A 16,726-nucleotide genomic window follows, 5' to 3' on the forward strand; every position below is an offset into this window, starting at 1 on the left:
AGGATATTTTGCCTTCTTTCTCCCCAATCCCCCACCCCCTGCAGGGTTGAGGGCAATTTTGTGCCCAGTGGCCCTCTTTGCCACAATTAAAGCACCTGTTCCTCCGCCCTGGTAGCCTTTGAGGGGCGGGTCTATAGGGTATCCCCTGAGGTCTAGGATTACCTGTTGGAGGAGTCTGAGGAGTCTGAACCAGGCTGGCTGCTGGGATGCAAGCCACTTCTCTTTGGCATCTACGGTCTTTCTGCCTCTCTTCCTGCCTACGTTTCTCTTCCCTCTCTTCTCTCCTTTTTCTCTCCTCTTTTCCTTCCAGATCCTTCCTTTTGGCCCTATCCTCTGGAGTTTCTTGGGTGTTAAAAACCCTCTCTGCAATTCGTAACCGGTCAGATATACTCTGGTTCCCTAAATCCTCCGTCTTCTGGAGCTTGTGGTAAATATCTGGTGCCACTTGGTTAACAAAGGCTAAAAGGATGGCAGCCTGACTAGTTTCTGCTTGGGGGTCCATGGGGGTATACAGCCAGAATGCCTCTTGCAGGCATTCTAATAAAGCTGCCGGACGTTCATCCGCCTCTTGCCTAACTAAATTAACCTTGGCCAAATTAGTGGGCTTGAGGGCCGCAGCCCAGAGACCAGTCATGAGAATCTGGCAATAGACACAGAGATGCTCCCTACCCTCAGGTTGCTCAAAATCCCAATTGGGACGAGTGAGAGGGAAGGCTTCTTCGATGAGGTGTTGCTGGGTCGTGGGACAGCCATTGACCCCATTAGGCACATTTTTACGGGCCTCCATGAAGATGTGTTCATGCTATTTGAGGGTGAAAAGGACCTGCAAAAGCTGCTGACAATCGTCCCAAGTGGGACTGTGGATAGACATAATAGATTTGCATAGATCGATAAGTTTTGGGGACTCCTGGGAAAAAGGAGGGTTTTGGATTTTCCAATTATAGAGGTCACTGGAGAAAATGGCCAATATTGGTAAAGTTGGGGGGCCTCTGGAACTGAAGGACCCATGACCCACACAGGTAAGATGGCACTAGTAGTTTCTCAGCCTCAGGGCCCAGGCCCTCCCTCTCCCCTTTGTGTGACTTGCCGAGGGACTAGAGTAGGGGCTAGCTGCTGCGACTGCCTCCACCAGAAGATGATTCAAGTCAGGACACAAGGGGGAATAAGGGGGTAGGGGAGGATCAGGGGGGCTATTGTCTGAATCCTGTAGAACTGGTTTCTTGGGTGAGGAAGGAGGAGAAGCAGTCACCTGTAGTTGGAGGGCCAGAACTTGGGGAGAGTCCTGCTTTGTGGGGGGGAGGGAAGGGGAAGGTTGCAAAGCTTTTAGAAAAGGCTGCAACCACAAGGGTGGATTCAGAGTCAGATCCTGCCACGCGATTATATATGGTGCTGATCTGGGTGACCGGAGGGTCCAGGGTCCAAGATGAGAGAACTGAGGTGGGAGATGACCCCCCAAGTTAAAGGTGCCTCCCTTCGGCCATCCAAGCTCAAGGATAGGCTACTTTGAATCACAATAGGTGACAAGGCATCCCTTCTTAACAGTAAAGGAGAGATTCTGGTTTCGCTTCTTAAAGACAGAGAAGTGAGCCAGGACCAAATCTAAGGGAGTAGATGTTTGTTGGCCTATTAAAGGCCCAAATATAGAAAGACACACGAGACAAACAATCAGCAACAGAGATACAGACTTTCAATAGGTTTCGGGGCAGGCAAGAGTACACTCCCCCGACCCCAGGGGCTTATTTTAGAGATCCTATTCCTCAGCATGCCTGCTAGAATGGAAATTTTTCATACTCACCATCTAATGGTGCTCCTTAGGACTCATTGCGTCCTTAGAGGACTAGAACCTCTGTTGCAGGGACCCAGTACCTGTCCAAAATTCAACTTGGGCTGGGGGCCTCTCACGACCCCAAAGTTCCTACTGAGCACTCTTAACAAATCTTCTAGAAGGCAAATCTCTCAATCTCTCGAAACAACACTTCCACTTCCCAGCCATTCTGGCCCGGCCCTTTGCGGGACTCAAGAACCACGTATTTGGCAGGTCCTCACTCAGAAACAGGTGAAAGGGGGTCTTTATGGATCCAACTTGGCAATAGACTGTCTTCTTATAATCTGAGGAGCACGGAATCTGCCAGCCACTTAGCCATATGCTGTGATCCAGACTCTCCCTCCCCTATACACATTCACACAGACAAACATACTCAGATTTCCCTTCAGGAATTTAAGTACCTTTACCATTGTGGTCCAAACCTTTGTAATCCTGGGACAAGCCCCCAAATGTTCTGTCTGGTTCTGGTTCAGATTCCAAGGAGGACACACACACACGGTAATGCAATACACAAGAGGCACTTTATTCAAGCTATAGCCTGGGTCTCCACAAGAAGTGAAAGACCTCGAGCATTGTGTGAGCCTGGTTTATATAGAGGGGATAGAGGAAGGGGGGTTGTCCTGACACCCAGGCACCAAAAGAGAAGACACATCAATCTTAGTCTTTGCTACCCAGATGTTTAACATATGGTCATGGTGACCTAGGTCAGGTCAGTGAACCCGGAGATAACATATCCTTGTGAACCTACATAAATAAGGACATGTCAACCTTAATTCTTGGGACAAGGGGTCCATAGGGATTCATCTGGAGGGTGAGTTCCCATGATATCAGTCTGTTTCTTCAGAAGAAATTAGTCAGTTCCAAAAGGAGGAAGAGGAAAAGAGTGCACTCCATACATGAGACATTTTTGACTTGAGGGAAGAAAGAGAAATGAAAAGAAGCAGAAAGTAAAAAATCTCCAATTTCTCTTGAGATGTCAGCTCTGCATCCCTTTATAGCTCAGAGACTCTTCACTTCATCTCCATTCTTACTTGCCCCAACAATGGTTTCACCTCATCTGTCCTTAATTACATTACTATGGACTCATCTTTTCATTTTCCATCCTTTTCCTCCAGATTTTCATCCTCTACCCACTCTTCTTTTTAGGCCTTGCACATCTTTTTTCAACTGTATTACTTCTTCCTTTGTTGTAGGAGTTGGCAGGATTAAAAAGATAGAGGGTAAGTTTTTAGAGGACTTTTTATTTCTCTCTTTATCTCTCCATTTTGATGTGAAACTTTCATTCTCCCTTTATTCAGTACTATTATGCTACTCAATTCTGTTCCTCTTAGAATATTTTGAGTAACTAGTCTGTTTTTGGTTAATATTGACTTTAACTGGCAAAAAAAGCCCTAAATCATAGAATGATAGTATTAATGGAAAACTTTTGATATATAATTGTTTGCATTATAGAGAAAGCAAAGGAGTGCCAGAAAAATATCTTCTGCTTCATGTACTACACTAAAACCTTTGACTGCATGGATCACAACAAAATATGACAACTCTTCAAAGAGATGGGAATACTGGATCATCTGGCATATTGAATAAAGCATTGCTCATCTCCAAAGGAACTTATATATGGGACAAGAAGCAATAGATAAAACCAAACATAGAACAGTTAATTGGTTTAAGATTAGTCTTAAATTTTAAGATTAATTTTGGGGGGCAGCTGGGTGTCTCAGTGGATTGAGAGTCAGGCCTAGAGACTGGGAGATCCTAGGTTCAAATCTTGCCTCAGGCACTTCCCAGCTGTGTGACCCTGGGCAAGTCACTTGACCCCCATTGCCTAGCCCTTACCACTCTTCTGCCTTGGAACCAATACACAGTATTGACTCCAAGACAGAAGGTAAGAATTTTTTTAAAGATTAATTTTGTTAATTAAATTAATTAATTAAAAAGTTAATTAATTAAGATTAAGTTTAAGATTAATATACATGACTGTATATTATCATCTTATTTATTTAACTACAATATGTGGAATATAGCTTGTAACTTTGTTAGGTCAAGTCCAATGTGATACTGGACTAATACGCAATGTGAAAAACCTCCTGGGCTTGCCTAGAGTGAAGGTATCTTGACCCTATATGATTTAGAATCTTTCATTTCCCAGAAGTCTCCTTTTACTCTATGTGGATGTAAGCATGCCAGTTCCTAAGTCTCAAGGACAAATAATTCTCATGTAATAGGGGATTGAGGAGATTTCCTTCAGCCCCCAACCCTACACCATAAAAAAGCATTGGTAGCCTCTTCTCTTCACTGTTTTATTCTTTTATAATAGTGACTATGTTCATTTCCATGCCCACTCTAGTCTGCCCACTATTAATCTTCCCCGATGCCTCCCTTCTTGTGGGTAATCCCAAATGTCTCGGCCCATTTCTGGTCTATCTTTACTCACCTAGTGACTCTGCTGTGTCTTCTGAAGATTTTAGATCCAAGTGGTTCTAGAGCTGAGAAGTCTTGGGTTCTCTTCCCTCTGAATGTGATCCTCTTATATAGTCTCCATAGATGAGAGGAGCTCATTAGAGGTGTGGCTATGGCTTCAATTTAGAGGTGATATAATTTGGGTGACACCCTCATCATTCTCTGGGGTTATAGAATACACAAATGAAGCCTAAATACAAGCCTGGTCCCCTTAAGCCCACCCAACTCCATTCTTTATCCCCACTTTATACTTAGGGAAATAACTAGTTAGAAGTCATGTTTCTTTTGAGGAAATAAACTTTCTAAATTTCTAGAGCTTAGCAGAATGATGCAATTAGAAATTAGAAGCTGGAATTTAGGAGTCCTGAGTACTTCAAACAGTTTAGTCTCTTCCCCCACTCTCCTTTGTCATTCCTCATTTTACGAATAAGCAAACAGACTGGGAGAAGGTAAGTAATAAAGGAGGAGTGCTAAAGTTGACTAAATCTTACAAAATGATGAGATTAACAGAGAAAAATTTAAATATGCTTTATATAAAACTAATCATATAAAAATATGGCATCATCACTGGTAGTTTGTACTGTGACAAGGAAATCACCTTAAAAGACTGATATATATTAATTTAAGGTCGCCAAGGAATTCAGCTATATAATTCCTTAATGAAAACTCAAGTCAGCAGTCAACCTTTTATGGAGTTTAATTACAAACAGGAGGAAGAAAGGTATTAGGGAGGGAGAGAGAGAGAGAAAGAGAGAGAGAGAAGGGAATAGGGCTTAAATACCCCCTCTGTTTAGGCTGGGCCAAAAGGCCCAAGCCCTTAGATAGCTGAGGCAAAGAAAAGAGATGAGTCCCTATCACTCACATGACCAAAATGGAGAAACAGTCTCAGGGGCCTCCTCCTCCAGCTTCCTTCAGAGCAAGCTTCTCAGAGTACAACCTCTCAGAGCAAAACCTCTCCAACCTCCCCAGTCCTCAGACCCCGCTATCTTTAAGGAAACCATCCAAGTTCCCTCCCCTCAGTTCTCACATCTACCAATCACTGTCCATGTCTTCTCTGTGCCAAAGGTGGCTCTAGCTTAACCCAGGACTGCCCAGAGGTCTGTGGCTTTGCACATGTCTGTTGAAGGTCATATTCTCAAATAATTAAATCTTTTTTTTTAATATATTTTATTTGATCATTTCCAAGCATTATTCGTTAAAGACATAGATCATTTTCTTTTCCTCCCCCCCACCCCCCATAGCCGACGCGTAAGTCCACTGGGCATTAGATGTTTTCTTGATTTGAACCCATTGCTTTGTTGATAGTATTTGCATTAGAGTGTTCATTTAAAGTCTATCCTCTGTCATGTCCCCTCAACCTCTGTATTCAGGCAGTTGCTTTTTCTCGGTGTTTCCACTCCCATAGTTTATCCTTTGCTTATGAATGGTGTTTTTTTTTCTCCTGGATCCCTGAAAGTTGTTCAGGGACATTACACCGCCCCTAATGTAGAAGTCCATTACGTTCGATTATACCACAGTGTATTAGTCTCTGTGCACAATGTTCTCCTGGTTCTGCTCCTCTCGCTCTGCATCACTTCCTGGAGGTTGTTCCAGTCTCCATGGAACTTCTCCACTTTATTATTCCTTTGAGCACAATAGTATTCCATCACCAACATATACCACAGTTTGTTCAGCCATTCCCCAATTGATGGGCATCCCCTCGTTTTCCAGTTTTGGGCCACCACAAAGAGCGCAGCTATGAATATCAAATAATTAAATCTTGATCCTTTGCTGCAGCCCTTCCTAAATCCTGTTACCCTGAGTAGGGTGGAGATTGGAAGTTCCAAGACCTGGTTCTGTCATTCCAAGTATCCCTAGTGTATCAATTCTAAAATCAATCATGACTCAAAGAACTTCCTGTTCTATGCTTAAGCATAGGTCAAAGCCCTTTCCATTGTTCAGCAAAAGGTTTCTGTCCTAAAGTAATCTTAAGTAGGGAGGAGAAAGATCCTCCCATGCCAAGGGGGTTAACATTCCAATAGACTATCAGTAGGAAATTTTTCAAGTATGAAATTTCCCAATGGTGAAATTTCCAACATTTATAAGTCTAAGAAATTTTAAGTAATTCTAAGTAATCTTCCCATTGGATTTCTTCTTTCTTTCCCAAACCAGTCTGAATCAACACCAAGATCACACAACTGCTAGAAAAAGCAAGTCACTACTATGACTAGGCATGATAAGAAGTGATGCTTGACTTCATTTTGAACTCAGGGTTTGGGGACTGGTTTTATTCTTATCTTTATGCCTCTTGCCCCAGGTCAGTACATATTCTTTGTCTCCCACTTCTGCCTCCAGGCCTCCATGGTCCTGAGAATGAGTTCTTCTTGTTTTTAATTTAAATATTCTGCTTGCCTGGCTACCGGGACTCAATAGAAAAAGTACGCCCTGATGGCATTATCCCCTGTCAGTTCAAAGGAGACAACATCCTATCAAGAGAGATTCATTCAAGCCTTGGGAGCACCTACTTCAGAAACATCTTTATCTGTCTACTGTAGAGCCAATGACCATCTCAGAGTCATGAAAAGGAAGAAGTGGGGAAATTTTTCTCAAGAGAGCTAAATGTTTTATTAAAAGTAAAATTGGGGGAGAACCATTCAACAAACCAAAAATTCTTTAACTTTGAAGGCTGGATCAGTGTTTAGGGAAAAGAATGGGGTCTGTTTTGAATATGTTGAATTTGGCAAACCTACAGAACATGGAATCGGAGACACAGAATAAACCATTTGGGTAAGTGGGACAGGAGTTCCTGAATCCAGTCCCACAATTCCATTTGCTTGCTGGAAGTTCCCATCTAAATATGCCTCCAGCAACTCAAATTCAATATGTTTAGACCTGAACCCATGGTCCTTTCCCTCTCACTTACCCAACTCCACATTTTTCTTTTGCTCTTACTGGAACTACAATCCTCCCAGTTTTATAGACTCAAATCCCAAAGTCATTTAAAATTCCTCTGTGTCCCTTCCCCTCCCTCCATAGTCCATTTTTTTTCCCAAGTTTTGTTGGTTTTGCCTTTCAATATATTGCTCATCATTTACTCCTACTCCATATTCATTGTCCCCCACCCTAGTTCAAACCTGACCTAAACTATTCTAATAGATTTTTAACTGGAATCCCTATCTCCAGGATCTCTGCTCTCCAATCCATTCTTCATACAACTATGAGGATCATCTTAGCCATCAGAAACATCTTATCTCCTCCAAACATACCACTATCCTCCTACATGTATGAGACATGACAAAATGAGTGAGGGAAAGCAAGAGGTAGCCTTCAACAGGCAAAAGAGATATGAAAGAGAAAGGAGAGAAAAGAAAGAGAAGGAAACAGGATTTCTTTTCATTTGTTGTTTTGTTTTTCATTTTCTTTTCAGTCAGAAATTAAACTCCAGAACAAATCCATCAAAGAACTCCCCAAGAAAAAATCCCCAAGACCAGATGGATTCACAAGTGAATTCTATGAAACATTTAAAGAACAAATAATTCCAATACTATGCAAACTATTTGACAAAATAAGCAAAGAAGGAGTTCTACCAAATTCCTTTTATAACACAAATATGGTAGTGATTCCAAAGCCAGGCAGACCAAAAACAGAGAAAGAAAACTACAGATCAATCTCCTTAATGAACATAGATGCAAAAATCTTAAATCAAATACTAGCAAAAAGACTCCAGCAAGTGATCATGTGGGCTATTCACTATAATCAGGTGGGATTTATACCAGGAATGCCAGGATGGTTTAATATTTGGAAAACCATTCACATAATTGACCATATTCACAACCAAACCAACAGAAATCACATTATTATGTGGAATATAGTGGAATATAGATGTGGAAAAAGTCTTTGACAAAATACAACACTCATTCCTATTGAAAACACTAGAAAGTATAGGAATAGAAGGGCCTTTCCTAACCATCAGCAAGCATCATCTGCAATGGGGATAAATTAGAAGCATTTCCAATAAGATCAGGAGTGAAACAGGGATGCCCACTATCATCTCTATTATTTAACATTGTACTAGAAACACTAGCTATAGCAATTAGAGAAGGAACAGAAATTGAAAGTATTAAAATAGGCCATAAGGAGACTAAACTATCACTCTTTGCAGATGATGTGATGGTCTACTTAAAGAATTCTAGAGAATCAACTAAAAAGCTAGTGGAAATAATCAATGATTTTGATAACATTACATTAAAAAAGGTTTTGTAAAACAAAACCAAGGCATACAAAATTAGAAAGGAAGCAACAAATTGGGAAAAAATCTTTTTTCACAAAAATCTCTGACAAAAGTCTAATTTCTCAAATATATGAGAAACTAAATCAATTGTACCAAAAAATCAAGCCATTCCCCAATTAATAAATGGGCAAGGGACATGAATAGGCAATTTTCAGATAAAGAAATAAAGACTATCAATAAGCCCATGAAAAAGTTTTCTAAATCTCTCATAGTTAGAGAAATGTAAATCAAAACAACTCTGAGGTACCACCTCATACCTAGTAGACTGGCTAATATGACAGCAAAGGAAAGTAATAAATGTTGGAGGGAATGTGGCAAAATTGGGACATTAATGCATTGCTGGTAGAGTTGTAGATTGATCCAACCATTCTGGATGGGATGGCAATTTGGAACTATGCCCAAAGGGCACTAAAAGACTGTCTGTCCTTTAATCCAGCCATAGCACTGCTGGGTTTGTACCCCCAAAGAGACAATAGGGAAAAAATTGTGCCAAAATATTCATAGCTGCACTCTTTGTGGTGGTAAAAAATTGGAAAATGAGGGGATGTCCTTCAGGGGAATGACTGAACAAATTGTGGTATCTGTTGGTAATGGAATATTATTATGCTCAAAGGAATAATAAACTGGAGGAATTCCATGTGAATTGGAACGACCTCCAGGAAGTGATTCAGAGCAAAAGGAGCAAAACCAGGAGAACATTATACACAGAGATGGATACACTGTGGCACAATTTATTGTAATGAAGTTCTCTACTAGCAGCAATGCAATGATCCAGGACAAGTCTGAGGGACATATGAGAAAGAAAGCTATCCACATCCAGAGAAACACAGAAGAAAAAACTTTTTTTTGCTCACATGATTCAATAGGGATATGATTGGGGATGTAAACTCTAAATGATCACTCTATGCAAATATTAATAATGTGGAAATAGGTCTTGATCAAAGATACATTGATCAATACATTGAATTACTCATTGACTATGGGGGAGGGAGAGAAGAGGGGAGGGAAAGAATAGTAGTAGTCTCTCAGTGACCGAGAATGACAATTGTCTTTGTGCATTATCATCTATTGATGTACCCTCATGTGGCTTTGGAGTCCAAAGGCTGAGGCGCAGAGTTTGTGGCACATGGGGCATGGGACGCCAATTGTTACGGGAGGTGCGGGTGTGGCCTGGTGTCGGCATTCACATGCAGCGGCAAGACGTCGACGTCGTTCATCTTCAAAGGTGGTGGCGGCATGGTTAATGTGGGTTTGCCAGCTGCTTCTGACAGAGGCAGCGAGTTCTAGTTGCTTTGGTGTAATGCCAGCCCACTTCAAGTTTGACTTTAGCTGATCCTTGAATCTTTTCTTTGGTCGGCCTTGTTTCCTGAGTCCAGCTGACAGTTCACCATAGAATACCTGTCTTGGTATTCGCTGTGGGTCCATGCGGATGATGTGTCCAGACCATCGTAGCTGGGTTTTGAGGACCATGACTTCGATGCTGGTGGAGTTGGCTCTGTCGAGGACTTCCTGATTGGTGATTTGGTTCTGCCATTGGATCCTCATGATTGACCGGAGAGAGCGTTGGTGGAATTGCTCCAACAGCTTCATGTGCTTCTGGTACAGTGTCCATGTCTCACAACCGTACAGGAGCGAGCTGAGGACCACTGCGTTATACACTTTGAGCTTCATCGCAGTACTTACACTGCTGTGTTGGAGGACTTTGGAGTCCTTTTGGATCCTGGCATTAATCTCGTGGTCTAGGGACCCATCGTTGGCGATGGTGCTGCCCAGGTACTTGAAAGTGTTGACGTTAGAAAGCTGAATGCCGTCAATTGTAATGCACGGCTGGTTAGTTGGCCTCCCTGGTGCAGGTTGGAATAGCACCTCTGTTTTGCTGAGGCTGATAGGCCAAACAGTTTTGTTGCGGTGGAGAACCTGTCCACAATGGTTTGAAGATTATTTTCTTGGTGGGCCATGAGAACACAGTCATCTGCGAAGAGAGCTTCCAGGATGAGTCTCTCTGTTGTCTTTGTTTTTGTAGTCAGGCGGCAAAGGTCGAATAGTGAGCCATCCAGTCAGTATTTGATGTAAACACCCAGATTTAGATCCATCACAGCATGTCGTAATACTTGGGTGAAGCATAGGTTGAATAGCACCAGAGCGAGGATGCAGCCTTGTTTCACGCCATTGGAGATGTTGAAGCGATCGGAAGTCTCTCCACCAGATAGGACTTCCCCTGTTATGTCGACATGAAAGAGCTGGATCAGTTTGATGAATTTTGCTGGGCAACCAAGCTTGCTAAGGATCACCCATAATGCGTCCCTGTTCACTGTGTCAAACGCTTTTGTCAGGTCTATGAAGACAATGTAGAGAATCAGGTTCTGCTCAAGGAATTTTTCCTGCATTTGCCTCACAGTGAAAGACCATGTTGATGGTGCTGCGATCTGGTCGGAAGCCACATTGTGATTCAGGCAGGTTCTGCTCTGAGACAGATGACAAGAGTCTGCTGAGTATAACACGGGCGAGGATCTTTCCAGCAGTGGAGAGTAGTGAGATTCCTCTGTAGTTGTCACAGGCTGCTCCTGCACCTTTGTTCTTGTATAGGGTTACGATGGAGGCATCTCTGAGTTCTGGGGGCATGTCTTCCTCTTCCCATATGCTGGTCAGTACTGTGTGAATGCCTGAAGTGCCTTTCCATTTAAGGCCTTGTACACCTCGGTTGGGATCCCGTATTTACCGGGTGCCTTGCCTACACTCACTTGTTTAATGGCTTTTTGGACTTCCTCTATTGAAGGAGGGATGTCAAGTTGTTCAATGGTGTGGTTTTGGGGGATCTGATCAAGGGCGCTTTGGTCGACTGAAGGTCAGTTGAGAAGCTGACTGAGGTGTTCTTTCCACCTGTTGCTGAAAGAATATGAATCACATAACCATGGGAAAATATTCTAAATTAATTAAATAAATAAAATGTAAAAACAAACAAACAAAAAAGAAATTAAACTCCAAAAAGTGATTTTCTATGTACATACCAGGCAGCTGGGTAGCACAGTGGATAGAATGCCAAGCCTGAAGTCAAGAAGACTCACCTTCATGAGTTCAAATCTGTCCTCAAATACTTAGCTTTGTGACCCTGGGCAAATCCCTTAACCCTGTTTACCTCAGTTTCATCATCTATAAGATTAGGAAGGAAATGATAAACCTCTTCAGCATCTTTTACAAGAAAACCCCAAATGAGAGCACAAAGAGTTTGCTACAACTGAAATGAATTAACAACAAATGCATATATACAACAGAACACAAAAGGACAATTCTGTATGAAACTGTTGTAATGATGGGGAGTAGGACAAAAGAACCATTGAGGGAAATGGAAATGTTGAGAGCTCTACAGTTGCATGAGGCAGAAACAGCAGTTGGAAACTGGACAGGGACTTCTGGGAAATTCTTCTGAGGAAGGGGTCTTGAGTGCAGAGACTCAGAAGGGAATGGAAGGAGGAGCTGTTTCCTGGGGCCATTCAAGTCACCTTTGGGGATTTCTGGTACTGACAGAAATCTTAACATCGTGGGTTCCTGTTTAAAACATCTCTGGTTCCTGTGAAGAAACCTAATTTCTTCAAAGACTTTCATTCCATGAACTATTGAGATACTGGACTCAAATCAGTGGGCAGTGTTCTCTTCCCTTTTTCTACCTCTCCCCTGCTTACAAGAAAACCTAGTACTTCAGTAATTAGTTTTATTTAGAAAGAGATTTAGGGCGACCTACAACCCCTCTAACCTCTACCCTTTGCCCCAATCAACAATTAAATCAAATAAACAGTCAGATAGTGAATTCAACCTTGTTTATTTACATCTAGAGAGTAAGCCCATTGGCAGACTCCATCTTGTTTCCAGTTTTCAAGAAGACACAAGGAGGAGGCTTGTGAGTGCCTCAAAACAGCACATATTGGGATTGAAGTCTCACATTCCTCTTTTGGTAGAGAAGACTTCCCTGCTGCCCTTGAGGGCTGGCACATCTATCAAAGATCAAGCCTTCACAGAGGGGAGATCTTCATTTTGTCTCCCTCAAGTAATTCAGGGATTCCGGGAGGGAGTAGTGAGGGAAGCCATTTTCATCAACCCTTTCTTCACTGCCTTCAACCCTTATTTCTCCATCTCAGGAGTGAGAGTCCCCCAAAATTACACAGTGAATCACGATTTCACACTCCTTAGGGTTTATATATATTTATATAAAATACATGTTATCAAACTTTCCAGCTTGCCTGTGCTTCCTTCTGAAACTCCTTCTCTTCTCTTCTGTGGGTTTTAAAAAATATTTCAGTGGTCCTCTTTGGGTGGGCATCATTATTGTTTACTTCTTTTCTTGTTCTCTCTCTACCCTACACTCCTAAAAAAAGTAAAAGTACCCCATAATAAGTAAGTATAATTCATAAAAACTCATCCATACATCTCTCATGTCCAAAAATGTATGTCTCTGCTTTATGTGTCTTTTATCTCTTTGTCAGGTGTCAGATGACATGTTTTATTACAGTTTCCATGGAGAAATGTTGGTCATTGCTTTGATCAGCATACTCAATTCTTTCAATGTTGTCTTTCTTTACAGTGACCTTCTTACATAAATTGTTCTGATTCTTCTCATGTCACTGTGTCAATTCACACTATTTGCAGTTTTCTGAAATCATCATTTCTTGCATATACCATAATTTGTTCTGCCACTCCCCAATAGCCTACAAGGAAGTCTAAGGGACTCTCCTTGGATTCTTCCCACATTCACTCCCTTTTTTTTCTTAAACCATTACCTTCTGTCTTAAAATCAATAGTAGGTATTATTTCCAAGGCAGAAGAGAGGTAAGGACTAGGCAATTGGAGTTAAGTGACCTGCTCAGGGTCACATAGCTAGGAAGTTTTTGAGGCCAAATTTGAAACCAGGAAGAACTTCCCAGAGCTGGCAGAGCTCCCTATCCACCAAGGCACCTAGCTGTCCCTCTCTACCCTCTTTTAATCAGTAAGTTTGTCCTGCTGGAACTTATTTCTTCCCTAATATTATCCTCTCTCTTAATTCTCCCTACTCTATAACTTTGCTTGCTTATATCCCAGTTGAGGTTGATGTATTTCTATGCCAAACAGTTTTGTTTTGAGTGCAAATATGTTCAGTCTCCCCTCCAAGAACCTTACAGTAATTTTTGCTTTGATCATCACCAGGAAAAAGATTTGACCAGTTAATGCCTTCCGTATACACTCCAAGTTCAAACACAGAAGCCAAGCAAAGGCCTTTTCTTCATTACATAATAAGCAAATAGAAAATGGTCAGAGAATATGTGGATACGGAATAAAGCAGTCCACACCATCATTAACTTCTACAAACAAGTTCATCAAAAGCCAATATTTATGCACATTTCTAGGACCCGATTCTTATTGGCCAATCTCCAGTCCCCTAACTACTCCTAAATACTCGAAAAGGATTGATCAACTAACTAATCTTTTTAATAACCATTCCAAGTGATTACTGAGTAAATCAACCAATTGATTAGCAAGTTCACTACCCAACCCTTCAGGGGAAATGATTCAAAATTCAGATTCTGAGCCAAACAACTTCACCTTTTTCTTTTTTTTTATCTTTTCCTATGCAATCATCAATGGAATATGGAAAAAGAAAGAAAACTAGCCTGATGCAAGAAACCTAAAACATGAGTTTCAGTCTTTGAAGGCTAATCAATCTGAAGGCCACTGATCTATGCAGACTGTAGGGACATCTCCCTTGATTTTAAACCTACTGGGGTCTGGTAAGCACAAAAATTGGTTCAGCAGCAATGGGTCCTTAGGCCTCCTATACTGCAACAGGCCTTGGTCTAAGTGGGGCATTAGGGGTCATAATGCATAACTCAAATCTCCATGCAGTAATTATCTATGAACATACTATCATAATGGAAATGTGCATTGCTTTGTGGTACTTTGATGTAGTCCTTTCAGACTCCATTTTGTGACCAATGTTCCATTTTGCAACTTTGACTTTTGATACAGTTTTAATTTTCTATGAAAACTTACTGACCAGCTTGATGAACCTCTCACTTCCTTCCCATGCCTTGGCTTTCTCTGACCATGTATCCTAATAAGGAACCATTTTTTACCCTGTTTCTTTGCAGTGAGACATCAAACCAGTTCCTTCCAGGAGTTCAGGAAGAGAAAAACTGAATGGAGACGATCTTGGCATAAGGCCATCATTATTGCCAGCTTTCGCTTACCCTAAATTTGGAGATAGGTACCACCACTTGAGATGTCCAAGGTCAGAACACTGGGGGAGGGAGGGTAATCTTTCTTACCCTGCACTTATTCACACACACACACACACACACACACACACACACACACACACACACACACACCTTCTCTGTGGAATGTCCTTGGAGAATGTTATGAAAGCTTCGCTCAAACTCCCAGTTAGCAGAATAATCATTGCCTCTCCTTTGACAATATGACTATCTCTAGGGATTAGCTCTTTCTTCTGTCAGAAATTATCCAATTCCTTAAGTGGAAATTTGTCCCCTACCTTACTACTCTACCAAATATTCCTCTTTCCTATTCTTTCCTATTAGTATCAATATTCCTTGTTTACATCCACCATCTATCTACCTCTGGTAGAGGTGTCAATGTACCGCTGTTAAAACCTTCTGCAATATCTCTTCGAGTTGTCTCTTTCTGATAGAATCTAATTAAAATGTCTAGATGTGCAGTGAACCATTCATGACTTCATGGAATAGAGTTCCTCTTCCCAGGTGTTTGTGACATACCATTCCTGCTGAGTACGCCAAAACATAGTAATCTCAGTTCAAGGTTGCATGAACAGTTCCAAGATCTCCTGGGAACGGGTTAACTCCCCTGTTCACACTCTGGGGAGGATAGATTGTGTCTCTCGAGAAGAGCTTTAAATCTGGCATTCTGCCTACAATAAATGTTCATTATCCCTCTTTGATAATGTTCCAGTCTTTCTTTCTTGCGACTTCATAGCTGTTCTCCGACAGCTCTAAGCTGTCCCCCGACAGTTCTAAACTGTCCCCTATTGCGACTCCGTAGATGTCCCCGACATAGATGGGCAATAACCTAGGACTAAGTAACTGGTACCTTTTCTTACCTCATGAGATGTTGAGCAAAGTTAAGACTAAGTTTCCTGGCAGGTATACCTTCCTGAATGGAGTTGGACAGGCAATCCCACTGTCACCCTCTGACTTCACCAGCAAATGCAAGGTCTATGCTGATCTTGGTGCTTCAGTGGTAGAAAATTCTTTCCCTCTTAAACCCATTAATAATCCCTGACTAAGGTTGGGGTTATGGTTTCATAGGCAAGATTGCCTGACTAAACCAAAGAGGAGAAGAGCTAAGAGTTCAAACCCTATACCCAAGTGATAAGGAACTCCTCTCTTCCCCTTAGGTCCAAAAGTCATTAACTGGAACTGAAACTGGATCCCTAGGCAGCCACATCTTCTCAGGCAGGAACTCCTGCCTTCACTAAAGAGAGTATGGGATAAGGGTCTAAACCCATACCTCAGTGACAAGGAATTTCTCTCCTATAATTTCCCTTATATCCATGAGCCACTGACCAGGGCCAAGATCAAGACTCTTGTTCCAACTCCTTTGCCTCAATGGAAGGGAGTTCCTTCCATATAATGGTCAAGGCAAGGCAGGTACCCCTATTAACACAACTATGAAGAAACTATAAATCAAATAGCAAAGGTTGTTAGTTCAGAAAGAACTTACAAAGCAAATAACAGAGGAATGATAAATAATAGAATCTATCTCAATGTTTTCTGATATTCTGCCTGGGCTCATTCTATAATTCCAATTCATTCATTGTCTCTCCATCTTCAAATACCTCAAGCCCTGACTGCTAGTGTACAAATCCTATTCACTATCCTCAGATCCCTCTAAGTCCCTATAACCTGTCACTCACCCACTGTCCCCCTCCAGTTGAGCTAAGATATCTCACTCCCAGAAAGAGAATTCATTCACTCTGCAGAGTATCTAATATAGTTGAATCTATTTAACTTCTCTGCTTTCTGTATTCTGCTAACTTGGATTTATCTGCTATTGCATGATAGTCTTTATTTAACTAGTATTTGGTGGGAAATAAGTCAAATCTTTGGATATATAGGTTATGACAATCAAAGTATTGCTCCCTGGCCTAAGGAATCGATGTCTTCTTA

Source organism: Monodelphis domestica, chromosome 1 (genome assembly GCF_027887165.1).
Source record: "Monodelphis domestica isolate mMonDom1 chromosome 1, mMonDom1.pri, whole genome shotgun sequence".
Taxonomy (NCBI): Eukaryota; Metazoa; Chordata; class Mammalia; order Didelphimorphia; family Didelphidae; genus Monodelphis; species Monodelphis domestica.